Source organism: Ochotona princeps, chromosome 26, assembly GCF_030435755.1.
Source record: "Ochotona princeps isolate mOchPri1 chromosome 26, mOchPri1.hap1, whole genome shotgun sequence".
Lineage (NCBI taxonomy): Eukaryota > Metazoa > Chordata > Mammalia > Lagomorpha > Ochotonidae > Ochotona > Ochotona princeps.
In genome coordinates, this window is record NC_080857.1 from 31,038,229 (window position 1) to 31,054,566 (window position 16,338).

Consider the following 16,338-nt stretch of genomic DNA (forward strand, 5'->3'; position numbering starts at 1 on the left):
ACCCCATCACAAATACAGCGCACAAGCCAGCTTGCAAACCTTCAGCCCTCAGAAGACTTTTTCTAAGAAATATGTATTTTTAAAAAGTTTTCTGTAAAAGGTAGAGTTACAGAGAAAAGGAGAGAGACAATCTTCCATCGGCTGGTTCACTACCCAATGGCCACAACAGTCTGAAGCTGAGTCAATCTGAAGCTAGGGGCCAGGAGCCTCTTCTGGGTCTCTCATGTGGGTGTGGAGGCCAAGGACTTGGGCTATCCTCTACTGCTTTCCTAGGCCACAGACAGGGAGCGGAATCGGAAGTGGAGCAGCCGGGTCTAGAACCAGTGCCCATATGGGACGCCAGTGCTGCAAACGGAGGATTAGCTTGCTATAGCACGGTGCCGCCTCCTGTTGAAACGGCTTCACACCATGAGTAAAGCATGTTGCTTATTTTATCTAAGAGTAGGAGACTTCAAAAACTCACGGAGAGAAGAAATGAACTGTGCATTATCCATGAAGTTTGTTAACTACTCACAAGCAGAATGCTTACTCCAAATCTTTTAACTAATCAAAAAAATTGGCTATTTCAGTTCACATTTCAGTGTGGATCCTAGTCGCGTGGGAATCTAAAGTGATTCCAAGTAGACTTTGGCCAGATCCTACAACTCCATCCCCACATAAACAGGGCCCAAATCCTACAACCCCATCCCCACATAGACAGGGCCCAGATCCCACAACCCCATCCCCACGTAGACAGGGCCCAGGTCCTACAACCCCATCCCCACGTAGACAGGGCCCAGGTCCTACAACCCCACCCCGACCCCCATCGCAGCTTCAGGTGCCACCTGCACAACATACTCTAGGGAGAGCCGGGCATGGGCCAAAGTGAGGATAGAGGTGCCTGCCCAAGTGGTTGCTGTGACGTTGGGGAGGTGTGCACACACAGCCCCATGCTCCATGTTGGCACCCCGGGAGGGCTGCTGCCAGTGCCACACTCAGTAACACATCTGCATGCCACCGTCCGTGCCTCCTGTGCCAGGCTCTATCCTGGAAACATCTGAGCATGCACAAGGCTGCCCTTCCCCGAGCTCTGGCTGCTTCCCCCACTTGGGCTGGGCGGGACGCTGTGTGCAAAGCTGCCTCCGACAGATCTTAGACCCCCTAATCTCCAGGGCTTTCCAACCTTTGTCTGGGTGAAGCCCATGCTCTCAGGAACATCGTTCCCTGAAGAGACGTTTATCTTGCTGGGGTCTTGCTTTCATTTCAACAAATATCCACGTGGGAAAGCCCAAACAGACAGAAATCCACCGCCTGGTGTGGAACGTACCCAGTAGATGGTGTTATCAGGAGCTTTGAGGGAGAGGAGGAAAGACATGATTTATGAAGTAGCACTGAGGCAATTAAAGGATCAAGCTAATCTTAAGTTGTTTCTACCAAGACTCTGCCTCCTGAACCGGGACAGCCACAGATTCAAGTTTCACAGACCCTTCTATGGGCAGAAAAATGTGGAAGTCACTGGTTGCAGAGAGGCCTGTGTAGCCTTTGCTGGAGTTATGACTGCCCCCTTTGAGGACCCAGAGCAAGGCAGGCCCCCTTCTTCCTCCCTCTCCTCTTGTACCTGGGCTGCAGCCTCAGGGGAAACACCCACGATTGAAGTGGAAGAAAATGCTGGCCTTTGATAGTCTGCGCTTTCTTCCTGTTTTTCTCTATGAAATATGAACCCACACCTGATTGTCACCAGAACTTGCACAGGATCAGCTGGTGAGCAGGGTGTCCTTCCTGCCTCCTTCTTCCTGTCCCCTGTCTGTCCAGATGTTTGCCTGGGAGAGGCAGAGGGGCATGCCCAGTCAGTGTCCTGTGGTCTGGGAAGGCAGGTCACCTCCATCATGCTCCCCTCCCCGGCACCAGTTTAGAACCTGACCTTGAGGGTGGGAGACAGGGGGAGCAGAAAGCCCCACAGCATCCTCCACAAGTCTTCCTTAGAACCTGTCTCAAATCTGTGGCTGGGGAGTGCCTGCACCAAGGGGCTTCCCTTCCTGTTAAGTAGAATTCTTAACTGCCCAGACCAACATGACCTCCTTCCCTTGGCTTGCAACCTGTCAGGGAAAGAGCGGTGTATGGCCAAGAGTGCAGGCTTCTGTCCTAAACCCATTGAACTGACCCAGGCTGGCACAACTGCATGTCCTGTGGCATAGGACACGTATCCCAAAGGTTCTATGAAAGGTTGAGAATGACTTCCTGTCTGTCTTAGAGCAAATGCTAGACCCTTCATCCCAATGTCAACTGTTTGGCTGAAACAGGTGGTCCTTGGTTTTCAATGGGACTGTGTCATAATAAGCACAATGAGGTGACATCCTTGTTAAGCTGGAATTACACTGCATCCCTCTAAGCTGGGGAGCATCCGAGCTCAGCCACATAGTGTGTTACAGAGCTGGGGGGTTCCCCTGAATGACACCTGCCCAGCATTGCCAGGGAGGACCAGACCACATGGCACTCGGCTAGGAAAGACCCAAACTCAAAACTCCAAGTAGAGCTTCTGCTGAATGCATTTCTCTTTGTCGGTCTTAAAGTCAAAAAGAAGTTCAACCATCCTACGCTGGGGCATCTATATTAATCATAGAGATCGCAAAGGAAGAACCTGACTAGCTAAATATGTAGGTACCACACAAATACGCCTTTGAATGGTTGGGATTTATTACGTGGACTGGGGAGACTATGGGCGAGGACTGCTCCAGAGTTAGCCTGATCCACACGTCTCCAGTTCTCACCAGGACTTAGGGCTGGGACTGTGGAGACAGAGGACAAGATGATGTCAGGTGTTTTGTTCAGAGCCCCAGCTAGAAAGTGGAAGGTGCTGCCTGCAGATAAGAAGCCTGGGTCTGAGTTTTAGAACTAAATCTAATGAGCACTGATTGGAGGCTGATAATACCTGGTTTTTCCAGTTTTCAGGAAATACATCATTGCCTGAGGGAGAAGGGGTTCAGAAGGAAAAGGTGGAGGGGGGGGCTGTGGACATGAAAGGCCTCGATATTGAATTTCCTCTGTGATGTGATAACCCCCCAGCCTCCTCTCTTCCCCTGCCAATGCTCCAAGCAGCCACACCTCCCCAACATCAAACGCCCTATTACCATGAACCCCAGGAAGCCACAGAGCCTGTGCACCGCAGCAGCCACCAGCTCGGGCGAGCCACGCAAGTGTGCAGACACCCAGAGGTAAGAGGAAAACCCCAAAGCTTCCTGAAGGCTGTGGCACTCAGGAGGAGAGAATGCTTCCCCCGCTGGAAGACCTGCACCTAGGAACACGTGGGATGTTTCTTATCATAAAGAGATGGGAGTGTGACAACCTAGGGCTTGAAAAGACACTTGTCCCCCTCGCCCGCTCTCTTCTCTTTTCACTTGGTGCTAACAGTGAAAAATGTTGGGGAGATGATGAAATAGAATAAATCAGCAGATGTGCATTAATTATAAAAAGCTTGAGATGACTAATGGATACGTTGGCGTTTTAAGTTGAGCTGGATCAAGAATGGATGAATTGTTCTGTGTTCGCAATGTGCTGTTACTACATCTGCTTTTGTCCTGCTGCATGGATCAGAGAACTTCTTCCAAGTGTGTGTGTCTGAAGCTCCATGAAAGTCTGGAAATACGGGATCTTGTGGTGGAAGTGCTCCACTTAGCGAGGTGTGAGGCTGGCCTAGCGGGAGCACGGGCTCTGGTACTGTAGGACTTACCAATGGACGCATCCCAGAATTGTTGTGCTATTTACCGTTCCAATTGCTCGCTGGAGCCTTGTTCTCGCTCTTTTCCATTATTTATTTATGTTTATTGTATTTGAAAGGCAAAGATAGTCAGAGATCTTTCATCCACTGATTCACTCCCCAAATATCAGATCTTTGCCAACCAGACCCAAGAGTCCAGAATTTAACCCAGGTCTCCCACGTTGATGGAAGAAACCCAAGTCCTTGAGCCATCAGTGCTTCCTCCAAGGGGAATGTGCATAGCAGGAAACAGGAATTGCAAACTCAGCCAGGCAGCCCAAGCAGCATCTTAGCTGCTGCACCAAACACCTGCCCCGGAACCTGTATGATGCATCCTCATTTCAGTTACTGGATTCTATGGATTTTTTGTTTTTCAGTGCCTGGTTTCTTGCTAAACAGAAATGAGCATTTATTGCTTGTGTTTTGGGTTTCCTGTTCCAATGAATAGCTCTGTGCCTGGATTCTTTTCCGGCACCACTGGTTTGCCGCTAGTGGGATTCGCTTGTGCTGTGGCTCCACAGCAGAAGGTCAGTGATCTAGGCGTGGAAGTACATGGCCTGCAGTTCCTGACTCTAACACAGATTCACCATCAGGACCTCAGGAAAGTTTCAGTTCTCATGGAGCTCCAGTTTCCCCAGGAGTAAATGCAAAGTGCGTACCATCTAGAAAAGCCTAGACGTTTCTTCTGAGAGCACATGAGAGGCGGTGGGAATCTGAAGGGTTCTCTTCTGCACTGCCAATGGGGTGGCCGCCAGCCACACGTAGGAAAGTCAGTGTCTCTCTTACAACTGCCGTCTTCCAAGTGCTGGCGGCCATGAGTGGGAAGGGACCCTTGTGCTGGGCAGCATGGCACTTCAGCTGATGACTGGGGAAAGTCATTCCAAAGTATGTGTGTAGTCGGGCAGTGCTGGGCTGGAGCCTGGTGAGATTCTGCTCCAGCCTCCCCCTGTAGTCGGTGTGCTCTGCTGAGGGGACTCTCCACCACCAGCTGTCTGTCTCTTCCTTCTGCCCTGCCATAGGAGCCTCTCCTGAGTGGGTGCCTCGAGCCCCGCAGCCTGGGGGTCTTCCATCGTAGCTCCTGCAGCTCATATCTCCTTGCCACTGCTCATTCTCCTGGCTGTGTCCGTGCCCACTCTAGATGGCATGATACTGTTGCATGGTGGGTATGCAAGGTGAAGCCACTGGGGTGCACTGGGCAACACAACAAGAGCTCTCCTGACAGCTGCACGTGCACTGGCAAAATAAATCTCTTTTAAGTTTTAGGGTGCCAACTCTAGGCATCCCAGAAACAGATTTCAAAAGGACTTTTGCTTACAATTCCTGTAATCATCTTAATTAATTCTTTTAAAGACAGATTTATTTATTTGAATTGCAGAGTTACAAAGACAATGGGGGTGGGCGTGGTGGGACATGGGTAGTCAGAGAAAGAGATCTTCCATCTACTGGATCGTTCCCCAGATGGCTATAACACCAGGGCAGAGCCAGGCCAAACCTAGGAGCCCAGATTCCATCCTGGTCTCCCTCGTGAGGGTCCCAGAGACACAAGCACTTGCGCCATCTTCTCCTGTCTTTCTAAGCGCATTAGCAGGGAGCTGGATCAGAACTGGAGCGGCTGGGGCTCCAGCCAGCACCCGTGTGAGACATCAACATCACAGACTGCGCCTTAACTCACGGTGCCAAAATGTTGTCTGTAGCTTTTTAATTTTTTTAATAATTAATTTAGGATTATGGTGTTCTTTTTCTTAAGTAGCCACTTTACATTCACGGTGATACACTTGCTAATGTGGTTTCCCCAAGCCAGAGTGCATCTTCAGTGCTGGAAATGTGCGCAGGTCAGGGGAGCTCTGGGGAGGGCAGCTGGAGCCTCGCAGCCTCAGGACATGTGTCCTGCAGGTGCCCCAGGTTGACCTTCCGGCTGGATAGAGCTGATTGCTGTTGCAAGGGGAAGACCCAGCAACCACAGCCAGCAAACACCCTCCCTGGGCATCCCTGGGCAGCTCTTTCATGATCCCAGAACAACCTTGGGATTCTCTACAGGTCCGTTGTTTGTAGATCTTCAACAGCATCGCCGAACAGTGAGGATCTTGGGTCGTACACTTTCAGTTCAGCATGACTACAATCCTTCTCGTGAACTGGCCTTGATTGTGTGGGTGAGACGACCAAGCCCACCCAGTCCATGAGAATGCAGCTTGGTTATATGTGGGCAACAATGTGTAGGATCATGGTGCCTTGTCACGTGTGCAGGTGCTGCCCATTGGCCTCTGGGCCCCAGGGAAGGCCAGCATGTGGGGCTAGGGGAAAGGGGGGGAGCACCTTGCAGGGTCCGGCGTGTGCCTGATCCCACCTGACGCCGCTGGGCCTTCTCAAAGCTGCTCTCCTTGGAGAGTCCTGCCACTCCACCTTCCCTCTTCGCTTCCCTGAACACAGCTGATTTTCATCACTGACGTGAACTTTGGAAATGAGAACTGAGCCGATAGTGCTGCCGTCAAATCACTGCTCTGTCCGCTTACAGCCTGGGGACTTTTAATACGCAGCAGTGGGCCTCCAATCACAGGCCACCAACTCCTGCGCATGACTGCACCTCTCACCTCCTCCAGGAAGCCTACCAGGGGTTTTTCCCTGCCCAAACACAGCTAAGTGGGGCTCAGAGCCCCGAAAATGTGGACTTCCCAGGAAATATCTGTACTTTGTAGAATATCTGTAACCGACCGGGCAGTGTTACCTTTCATGTGCAGAAGTGATGTGTGTTCCTCAAACTGCAGGCTGAGCAGTAGCTGGGTTCTGGAGCAAAGAGCTGGCTGGCCTTCTGCCCTAAGCTCCAGATGTACCGGACACATCCCAAGCACAGCAAGGAAGTCTGTGTTGGGGCAGCCAGAAGGAGGGGACAGCCCAGCTCTGCCAGGCAGGTCCCAGAGCAACTGAGTCCATGGGTTGGGTGGGACCTAGAGGTTCCACCTCCCCCAGCAAAAGATCCGAACAGGGTTCCCACAGAAAAAGTTGAGGACCTGGTGGCTAGGCGCCAACCTTGCCTTCTCTCCTGCCCCACACTGGCGGGAGAAGCACCTGGCACCACTGAGCCAGTACAAGCTCAGACTGGGCAGGGGTCCCGCTACCAGAGTAGCTTGCTTTGAGCAGCCGGGATGTCCTGTGCAGAGGTCCTCCTGGGAAGCGCAGGCAGCCAGGTTCTCTTCTTTCTAGTCTTTTTGTTTTTAGCTTGTTGGTTTGAAAGGCAGGCAGACAGGATGGTGAGGGTAGGGGCAGGAGGGAGGAAAGGAATGTTCAGAACAAGGGGCAAAGGGAAGGAGCGCCCGTGCAACTGGCTCACCCTCTGAATTGCCCACAGCAGCCAAAGCCGGGCCTGGCCAAAACTGAGAGCCAAGGACCTAGTCCAAGTGTCCCACATCTTGAACTTGAGTCATCACTGTGGCTTCCAGGGTCTGCATCAGCAGAAAGCTAGAGTTAGGAGTCAGGGCCAAGTGGCAACCTAAAGTATGCCAATGTGGGCTGCAAGTGTCTGCTGTCTTCATTGCCACTAGGCTGAGCGCTCACCCTGGTTCTTGATCCTGTCGTTATAAATTATGTCAACTCATTAGTACCTTCTACGGCATGTGTGCCAGCCAGGCTGTGTGTGCGTTCTATCCTAAGGACACAATGAGAGTGCCTTGCTCTGTGTGATTGATGGACATTGCGACATGAATAACAATAGTGAAAACATTGCAAAAGCAGGAATGTCTTACCTGAAGGGATGTGCCAAGTACCCCTGGAGCATCTGTATGCCACTGCCTCACTGCCGAGGGAGAGATGTCCACTAAGTTGTTAGGCAATAAGCAATCACGAATCTCAGGTGTATAAATACAGCCACCGAAGGAGGTACAGTGAACCTCTGTGAGCATAAATAGCAAAGGGCCAGAATTTCAATAATATGATTGAATCAAGCACCAGGCTTCTGGTTTCAACCTGGCTATTGCAAGCGTTTGGGCAATGAACCAAATGGAAGATTCTCTCTCTCTGCCTTTCAAGTAGATGAAAATAAACACTGTTAGGAAGAGATGGAGGGAGTGGGTCAGGCTGGCCTTGGCGACAGGCGTGGTACCCGTTGCATTGCCGACATGAACTGGTAGTGGGGCCGTGGATCCCTCAGGTCAGTGGCTTGTGGAGGCTTCTGTGTTCTCTGGTGATTGTCCCCAGGAAAGCAGCGTGCAGAAGACACGGTGTCCTCATTTACAAAAGGGCCCTCTGGCCCGCTGGCCAAATGCCCAGGCTTTTTGGCATCTCTGACCGCAGGCTGGGGAAAGACCAGTCCCCGTGAGTGGCACCAGCTGCAGCAGCCACTCCCCATGAGCCTTCTCAGGTGGAGGCCCTAGTGTGTGTGGCTGGCCCTTCCCCTTTCAGTTCCGGGACTTGCTGGGGTGCTGTCATCCCAAGTCACTGGGCACAGGTTTGACTGCCACAGAAACCAGCACAGTCGGAGCTGCAGTGCCTTATTCATGAAGCACCCAGCAGCACCCTGAAGGACCAGAGAGCCCTGAGGACACCAGGTGTGGGTCTGCTGTGGCCTCAGCCCTCCACGCTGCGCTGCCTCCCGCTGCAGCGCCACTTGGTGCAACTCTTGCCGGAAATTGCTACCACTCCCGCCTGTGTCATTTGTGTGTGCATCTTGCTCTCTGGGAAAACGAATCTCCCACATCAAGGCCACCTCTGTGCCCCCAGGCCGGGCCAGTGCTCCGCCAGCCGTTACTGCCCCTCTGCCCGCAGCTGTGGTTCCCAAGGTCTTCCGCGCCTCACTGACACTTGGCTTCGCCTGCATGCTCCCGTGCCCCTCCCCCACACTCCATGAGACAGCATTCCAGCGCGTTTTCAGAGTCAGAAATGCGTGGGATGCAAATGGGCTAGAACTCCTGCTCTCAGCATGACCTCGGGAGCACAGCGACTCGGTCAGGTTCTTCATGCCTGCCAGTTCCCGCTGCTCAGCCGCTGCCTCAGCTGTCGCTACCCATGGGGTCAGCCAGGGAGGGCAGCGTCTCTCCGCCTGTGGCTGGACCGCCCCCCGGGGTCTCTGTGTCGTGTGGCCCTGCACCAGCCTGCTGCGACTGCCGGCCTGAACCTGCGCAGGCCCCTCTGCCTGGTGAGCCTCCCGACTGCATCCAAGCAGCAGATACCTTGTTGGTGGCTTTCAGGCCTCTGGGGCTACAGGCATCTTGGGACTCTGCTTCCAACTGAAGGTGTCCTGCAACAGGGACCGGGAACCGTGCTGTTCTTGGCTTTGGTGTGTCTGGGGCTGGTCCTGGAGCGGGCAACAGAGCATCCATGAGAGAGACCCTGCAGATGTTGCCAGTGACCTCTGCCCTCTGTCCCCTGACCTCTGCCCTCCACCCTCTGCCCCCTGCTCTCCACCACACATCTCATTCTCCCCACCAGGACCCTTGCGCCTCAACCCATGGAGGCCATTGGCCTGTTGCAATTTCTCCTCCCCGGAAGAAGGGAATGGTTCATGGTGATTAATGAAAGTGATAGCAGTCCCTGTGTATTTATCCTAGGCGGTAGGATCGTTAGAGGCCAGGCAGCTCCAGCAAGCCAGTCTGCGGTTGACTTGAAACCAGGCGAGTCCCAACAATGAGCTTAAGGAAAGGTGTCAGGTATAAATCTCATCTTCAAACAGCCAGCGTGCATTCCAGACTTCAGAGACGCTGCCCGGGATAAAGGCCCTTTTTTTTTTCGATCCCGCCTTTCTTTCCCTGGCCCTGGAGGAGGATGAAAGTGCGGGGTGTGTGCCTTCGCACAGTCTGATAATGAGGCGAGGCTTGCGGGCACGGGAATTTGGCAGCTCCGGCACTTCCTGTAACAGTTTTAGTGTTTTTCTATCCGAAGGCTGCTTAAAGACAAACATTTTTTTGTTAAACTGCTGGTAGTTCATTTTCTGCAGGAACCGTGCAATTAATCTTGTTTATATTAAAGAGACAGGTTGCCTTTGTCAGCTTTCCTGAGTTATAATTAATGAAGATCAAAAAACGTTACAAAGACATAATATTTAGCTTAATGCAGATGAGGCTGGGCAGCAGCTGCGTCAATTAGAGGAGCAGAAAAGGAAAACAAATACCCCCTTCCTTTGGAAAAACTCAGGTACTTTAAAAAGCAGGGATCACAGGACTGCTTCCCTCAGCCGGCCTCCCGGGCAGGCCTGGTGACAGATGGGGTTTGGACATCAAATGGTGTGTGACGCCCATCAATTATGCCTTCAGTGCAGTTAGAGGCACCGCAGGCACTCCGAGCTCCATACAGCCCTGGTTGATCCAGGTGTGGGGCTGCAGATCACAGGACTCAGAACGGGGGGAGCCTGATGGAACCGTCCAGTCCTCCTCTGGGGGACACCGCACAGCCCCAGGCTGTGAACCGCCCCCCCCGCTCTGAAGGGCCGTGGTGAGAAATCAAAGCGGTCGGCCAGCTGTGTGCTCTTGACTCCACAGAGCCGTGATGAAGACCTTGGGCTCGCCCGTGTTGAGTCCAGGCCTGGGGCTACTGAAGCCTGCCTGCACAGCACCACGCCTCCCTTGCTGGGCTTCACCCACAAGGTCCACACTGAGCAAGAGAAGGTGGAAAAATAAAAAAGCCATACACTAGAGAATTTCCGCCAGTTCTTGTAGTACAAGCAACATCTCGGTAGAGGAAAGGAGGCGTCATCAAATATCTCCCAGAGACATCACATCAGTCAGCTAACCAGAAAAGCAGCAGGGTGCTGGGTGGCCGGACGTCAGTGCCAGAGTGGTTGTTGCTCCCCCCAGGGTGGGCTGGTGAGTATCCAAGCCCTCCGATCTGCATGACGCCCAGTGCACAGCTGGCGGAGGGCAGGCTGCCATCTCCGTGTTCAGGAGTGTCCAGTGTTCAGAAACAAGCTGCGCTCTGACCTGCAGCTCAACCAAATTTTGCCACAGCGTGAAAGGAGGCATCCCCTCACCTCCACGCCTAGCCATCTCATGCCCTTTAACAAGACGTTCGCTGCAACAGAACTTACAATAGTGAAAATTGGGCACCCAGGGAAAAGTCAGACGCTGGGAGATTGGTTTGTTTAATTGTGGTCCATCCACATCACAGAATACTGTGAACACATCAAATAGGATGTGGTTAAAGGCTAATGAAAGCTATAGAGCGCATGAAAGAGGCAAACCGCATTGCTTCCTAATTTCATTGTAAAAGATACATACATCTGTACCAATAAAACATTGAGACAAAAGGCAATGAAACTGATGGAGTATACTTTTTATTAGGCCCCTTCATATTTTTCATTTCTTTTATAATTCTTCCACCATCAGAAACAATTTCCAAAACTGGAAAATAACTGTATTTTCTTTATATTATCTCATTTAATCTTCACATTCTAGGACAAGTTCATTTACTATTATGATTTACCGATGAGACAGTCTAGGCACAGAGATAATTAAGTTATGTGCCAGAAGTTCCATAGTGGATAACCAAGCCGGAATTTGAACCCAGGAGACCTGATACCAGGGTCCCCTCCTTCTAATCACTACCCAATAATGCTATTATTAAAATTTATTGTGAATGATTCCCTGGAGGAAATGTGTCAGCCATTCACAACCTAGTGTGAATTGCACTCCAAAATTCTCTTCCTGGTGGGAACTAACAGAATGAGGCTCACTAGGGGAATGGGGGGGACCGAGCAGGTAGGGCAGAGAACGCAGAGGCACCCTCTGCCCAAGATGCGAAAGGCAAGGCACGTTGCACAAGTTTGCCAAAGGGATTCGCTTCAAAGCCTTCTTCCAAGGCTCATTTCAGGGCTGCCAGCCCCACGGATGGGACATCACTTGATGCAACTTTAGAAGGGTCCCCACAGTCAGAATAAAAGAGGATGACTGACTCCAGAAAGTATGTGAAATTCCTTTAAAGGATGAATCATTCCAATGCTAATCCCATTGCGCTAGGGAGTGTTCAGCTCTGTTGTGGAACCGTCTGTTGGTCCAGCACGCCATCATAGAGTCAGTGCAGCTTTCACCTGCTACTGCCAAACGACACCCTCATCCATTGGTGACTCTGTGAAGACATCCTCTGTTCTAAAGAATGGCCCAGGAATGGTCCAAGACCCAGAATTACATTTTGAAGATTTATCCATTTGATTACTTGAAAGGCAAAGTGATGGAGAAGAAGAGAGAGAGAAAAAGGTTTCCATCCACTGGTTCACCGCCACCCCTCCAAGACGGCTGTCGCGATCAGAGCTGAAGCAGGCCAAACCAGGAGCCCAGAACTCCATCTTGCTCTCCCTCGTGGTTGACAGGGGGCTGAGGTTTTGACTCATCACTGCTACTTTCCCAGGTGCATTAACAGAGCTGAGTCAGAAGCAGCCACTTGGACCACAGTGCTCATCCCAGGACAGAACTCCTGGCATGGAACCACCACCTCTGCTTCTCAGGCCACCGTAATTGAAGGTTTTAATAAGGAGCTTTGGTGAGGGAATCAGTGGCCTGAGGGAAAGTGTGAGGAATTGTGGAGGCTTGTCCAGAGTGGGACTCCCTTGATTCTCTGTGACCCGGCTCTGTCTATCATGGATTCCAGGACAGACCAGAGAAACGATAGGCTCTCGGTTCTCGTTGTGTCTCCCCAACAACGTTCAGAGAAGCATTACTGCAAGGAACACGTGTATTCTTCATCCCTGCTCTGGCTCAAAAGCAGGTGACTCCGGGCATGCACAAGAGCAGAGCAAAATCTCAAAGCTTCAGCGTTGTTTCCTGGAGTCCAGCTGACCTCCGCCAGCCGTTCGCTAGGTGTAGTTGCCTCTTGGCGTCTGAGAGGGACTGGTTCCAGACCTCCCATAGAGACCAGGGACCTCTAATAAAATGCTGTAGTACTTTCATAAAAGGATGTAATATTCCTATAGACTGTTAGTCATGTCATCTCTAGATTGCTTGTAATATTTAATAGAATGCAAATGCTATATAAATAGCTGTGGTACTGTATTATTTATGGAATCATGACACGGGAAAATGTGTACCTGCTCAGTACAAAGGGAACCATTTGGATCTGAAATTGGTTGAGTCTGGAGCTAGTACCTGTACACAAAGAGGAACAGCTGCATTTCTTTTTTATTTCCATTGCCAACACCCTACCTGAGGGCCTTGTTCTCATATACTTGCCTCCAGGATCCCATGACTCACAGCCACTCGACAATAGCACCACCCAAGTAATCTCCCTACTATATCATCTTATCATGTCTCCGCCCACCCAGAGCAACCAGGGACAAGTAAGGAGACATATGCAGCTGCTTTGGGGCATCGACATCACACCGTACTGGCCTGTACGCCTCATTCACTCCAACTCCAGCCAGACGCGCTCGGCAGACACAGTGGCTGAGCAGACAGAACAGACAGCTCACGAAGCTGAGGTGGCAGACTTTGCAGTTTGGGGTTGACATGGTAGCTGGAATTTGTGGGACAGGATATCAGTGATGAGATGGTTGCCTAGGAGGAAGTCCCAGATAGCCCACCAAGTGGAGCCCTTGGATCCTTGGCCCGAGCTGAGGATGCTCCAGCAAAGAGTAGCTATTGCGGGGCTGAGAACAGAGGTCAGCAGCTCACAAGGCAAGGAAGTTTGGAAGTGCCAGCATGCTGGAGAAACCTTATTGGCCTCTTTTGGGCATTCAGCTAAGATTCCAGCGAGTTAATGCCTTAGAACCAAAGGCAAAAAGCTAAATAGACCAGCTTTATTAAAGAATGAAGCCAAACCTGACAGGTTCAAGAGGCTCTTTCAGTAATTTAACGCCTACCAGAGTAAAATTCAATGCTCTTTCAAGTAGATTCCCTGCAACATATCATTATAATGTCTGCAATACAAGAGAACATTACCAGACACGTGAAGCAGCGGGAAGAAGTGAGCTCTAATCCAAGAAAAACGGACTCCAGGGTAAACCAGATGTTAGAACTGACAAAGGCCTTGAATAATCCATGTCGCTATCTTCAGAGATTTAAAGGAAATATTGGGCGTAATGCATGAGCATGTGGAGAATCAGCAGAGAAGGAAAATAGTCTCTCAATGGAAATTGAAAATTTGGAAATTCTAGAACAGAATATGCAAACTCCACGGAAGGACTTAACAGTGTAGGAGTCTGTGGAAGAAAGGTAAAGTGAAATGAAGGCAAATGAATGAAAATTGCCTAATCTGAAGAGAACCTGTTTTAAGAATGATCGTTTCCTTCCATTGCTCAGAATTCCCGTGTCCCCTACCTTGTTGACTTCATTGAAGCAAAATCAAGGAACAAGACATGCTCACCTAAGCATCTTCCTTCCTTTCTTTCTTTCCTTTTTTTTTTTTTTTTTTACTGGAAAAGCAGATTTACAGAGCAAAGGAGAGAGACAAAAAGAAAAAGATTTTCCATCCACTAGCTCACCATTTCAACCAAACCACAAACCAGCCAACAAGAACCATCCCGGCACAGCCTTGCCTCCACACCTTAGCACCTTCATGTACCTGAAATTCTTTTCTCTGTCCCAGGCCCGTATGACAATATCAAAAGCCAGTTCATCTATGAAACCTTCTTCAGGGTACCCAACCAGCAATCTGATGTATCCCAAACAAATGGGGAGAAATAGATAATAACAGGAGAAAACTCATACTTGCGCTTCGCTCTTACAACATTAGACTGCAAAAGCCTTGAAGGCCGTTCTGGCTCAATTTGACTCCATTCAGTACCGCAGTACTCCCTCGAGAGACAAAAATGCTTGCTGAGTTCATTAGGCTAGAACCACCGTATAATAAAATAATTCTGATGCAGTGTTGCCAGGAGCCCGTTTTGCATGTAGCAGATCCAAGAAAACTTCGTGGACTGGTAGGAATACAAGATCCTTTAGAAATTATTTATATAGAGGATGGAGTTGCGGCATAGCAAGTTAAGCTGCCACCTGTAACACCATCCCATATGAGCTGGAATGCTGCTTTGTAGGGTCTTGGGACCCTGCAGTCACATGGGACTCTGGAAAGAAGCCCTTGGCTCTTGGCTTTGGCCTGTTTGAGACCTGGCCATGGTGACCATCTGGGGAGTGAATCAGCAAATGGAAAATGCGCTCTCTCTCTCTCTCTTTCTCCTTGTGTGTGTGTGATCCATGTATCAGTATTTACACAGGATTATTAAGAGGTTTGTTTGTAGGATTTAGAGCAATGAATTTCAAACACGCGTTAAAATTCTGATAGACTCACACCCTTCCAAAGCTATGTTCTGTACTGAATTCAAGATGAGTACCTGCGAGCCCGCCTTTATTTAGCACGATAATCGTGTGAGACATTCTGGCTTTTTCAGAGATCTTGCTACTCAAGTCATACAAATGACTGAAGGCTCGGCTCCTTGGGACCGCCTGTCAAGGCTAGACTCTCTCGAATCTCTCACTGTAGCAAAGGTCATCATCGGTCATTAGGTTCCACCAACCTGAACACACACCAAAAGCTGGATGTTCTGATGATTCAACACCCGTCTCAGCAGTGGTTGGGGTGCAGTGCGGGGGTCACTGGCCTGGCACAACCAGAGAATGAGCTCCGAGAAAGTGTTTGGAGCTGCGTGGTTCCTTTCGGGATGCCGGGAACTCCCTGGGGTAGGTGAGAACAAGTACAAGAAGTAATGGCAGTGGAGTAGATGTACCACTGGCAAGAGTGAAGCATCAGGGCCCCAGACTTCAGGCAGAGCCTTCCCCTGACTCCCACACCTGGCAGATGCCCCTGGGTAAAGAAACCTGCCTCATCCTAGGCGATAGCTCTCACCCAGTGCCATGTGGCTGTGGTACCCTCTCTTCAGTTCTGGGTAACTCTGGGGGCTATCCCTTTGCTGGGGCTGCACTGGAGCCAGCTTCCCCCTCGGCCCACAGTGTTGAAGCCCAAAGTTGGCCCTTGCAGCACCTTGCACTTCAATCTGTGGGTCTGGGAGACTGACCATAAGGAGGGCACAGCAATGATGACCTCAAGCTGGTGGGCGGCTCCAGCAGAGCGGAGGTGGTGGCCGACGTCAGAGCAGCTTGTCCACCTGGAGCCTGTGCTGTGAAGGCATGCCAGAACACTGAGTGGTCGGACTAAACTATCTAAGATGGCCTGGCTAAGTCCTCACCTTGCCTGCACCCAGATTCCATGTGAGCGCTGGTTCGTGTCCCAGATGCTCCACTTCTCATCCAGATCCCTGTTTCTGGTCTGGGAAAGCAGTAGAGGATGGCCCAAAACCGTGGGACCCTGCACCCATGCAAGAAATACTCCTGGCTTCGGATCAGCTCAATTCCAGCCACTGAGGACACTTAGGGAGTGAACCAGCAGATGGAAGATCTTTCTCCCTTCCTTTCCTTCTCTTTGTATATCTGACTTTCCAGTAAAAATAAATAAATCTTTGTTTCTAAAAAAAAAAAAAACTGCCTAAGATAAAGCTATGTTACAAGTGAGTGTTAATTATCACGCGTAGGTCATCTGTTGAACTTGGTACTGAAAGTGGAAAACAGAATGGATGCCTGGGTTAATGTACTGAAAACATGTCCAACCTCACCATTATGAAGTTGAAAACTGTGAAGTTGAACCACATAAGCCATCATCAGACATACATGAGGAGGTGCACTTCTGAGAGGGAAGCCATC

General features: G+C 50.6%; 1 protein-coding gene across 2 annotated transcripts in view; it reads left to right on the plus strand.

Moving 5' to 3' along the window:
• Positions 1 to 16,338, plus strand: part of EDAR (ectodysplasin A receptor) — a 70,950-nt gene that overhangs the window by 18,627 nt on the left and 35,985 nt on the right. Inside the window, exon 1 of one of the 2 annotated variants that reach the window (XM_058655299.1) lies at positions 3,149 to 3,191. The exons of the other annotated variant lie outside the window; for it this stretch is intronic. The gene's annotated coding sequence lies outside the window, so the exon portion shown is untranslated. Of the gene's footprint in view, positions 1 to 3,148; positions 3,192 to 16,338 lie in introns of those variants that run through there. 2 annotated transcript variants of the gene reach the window in all.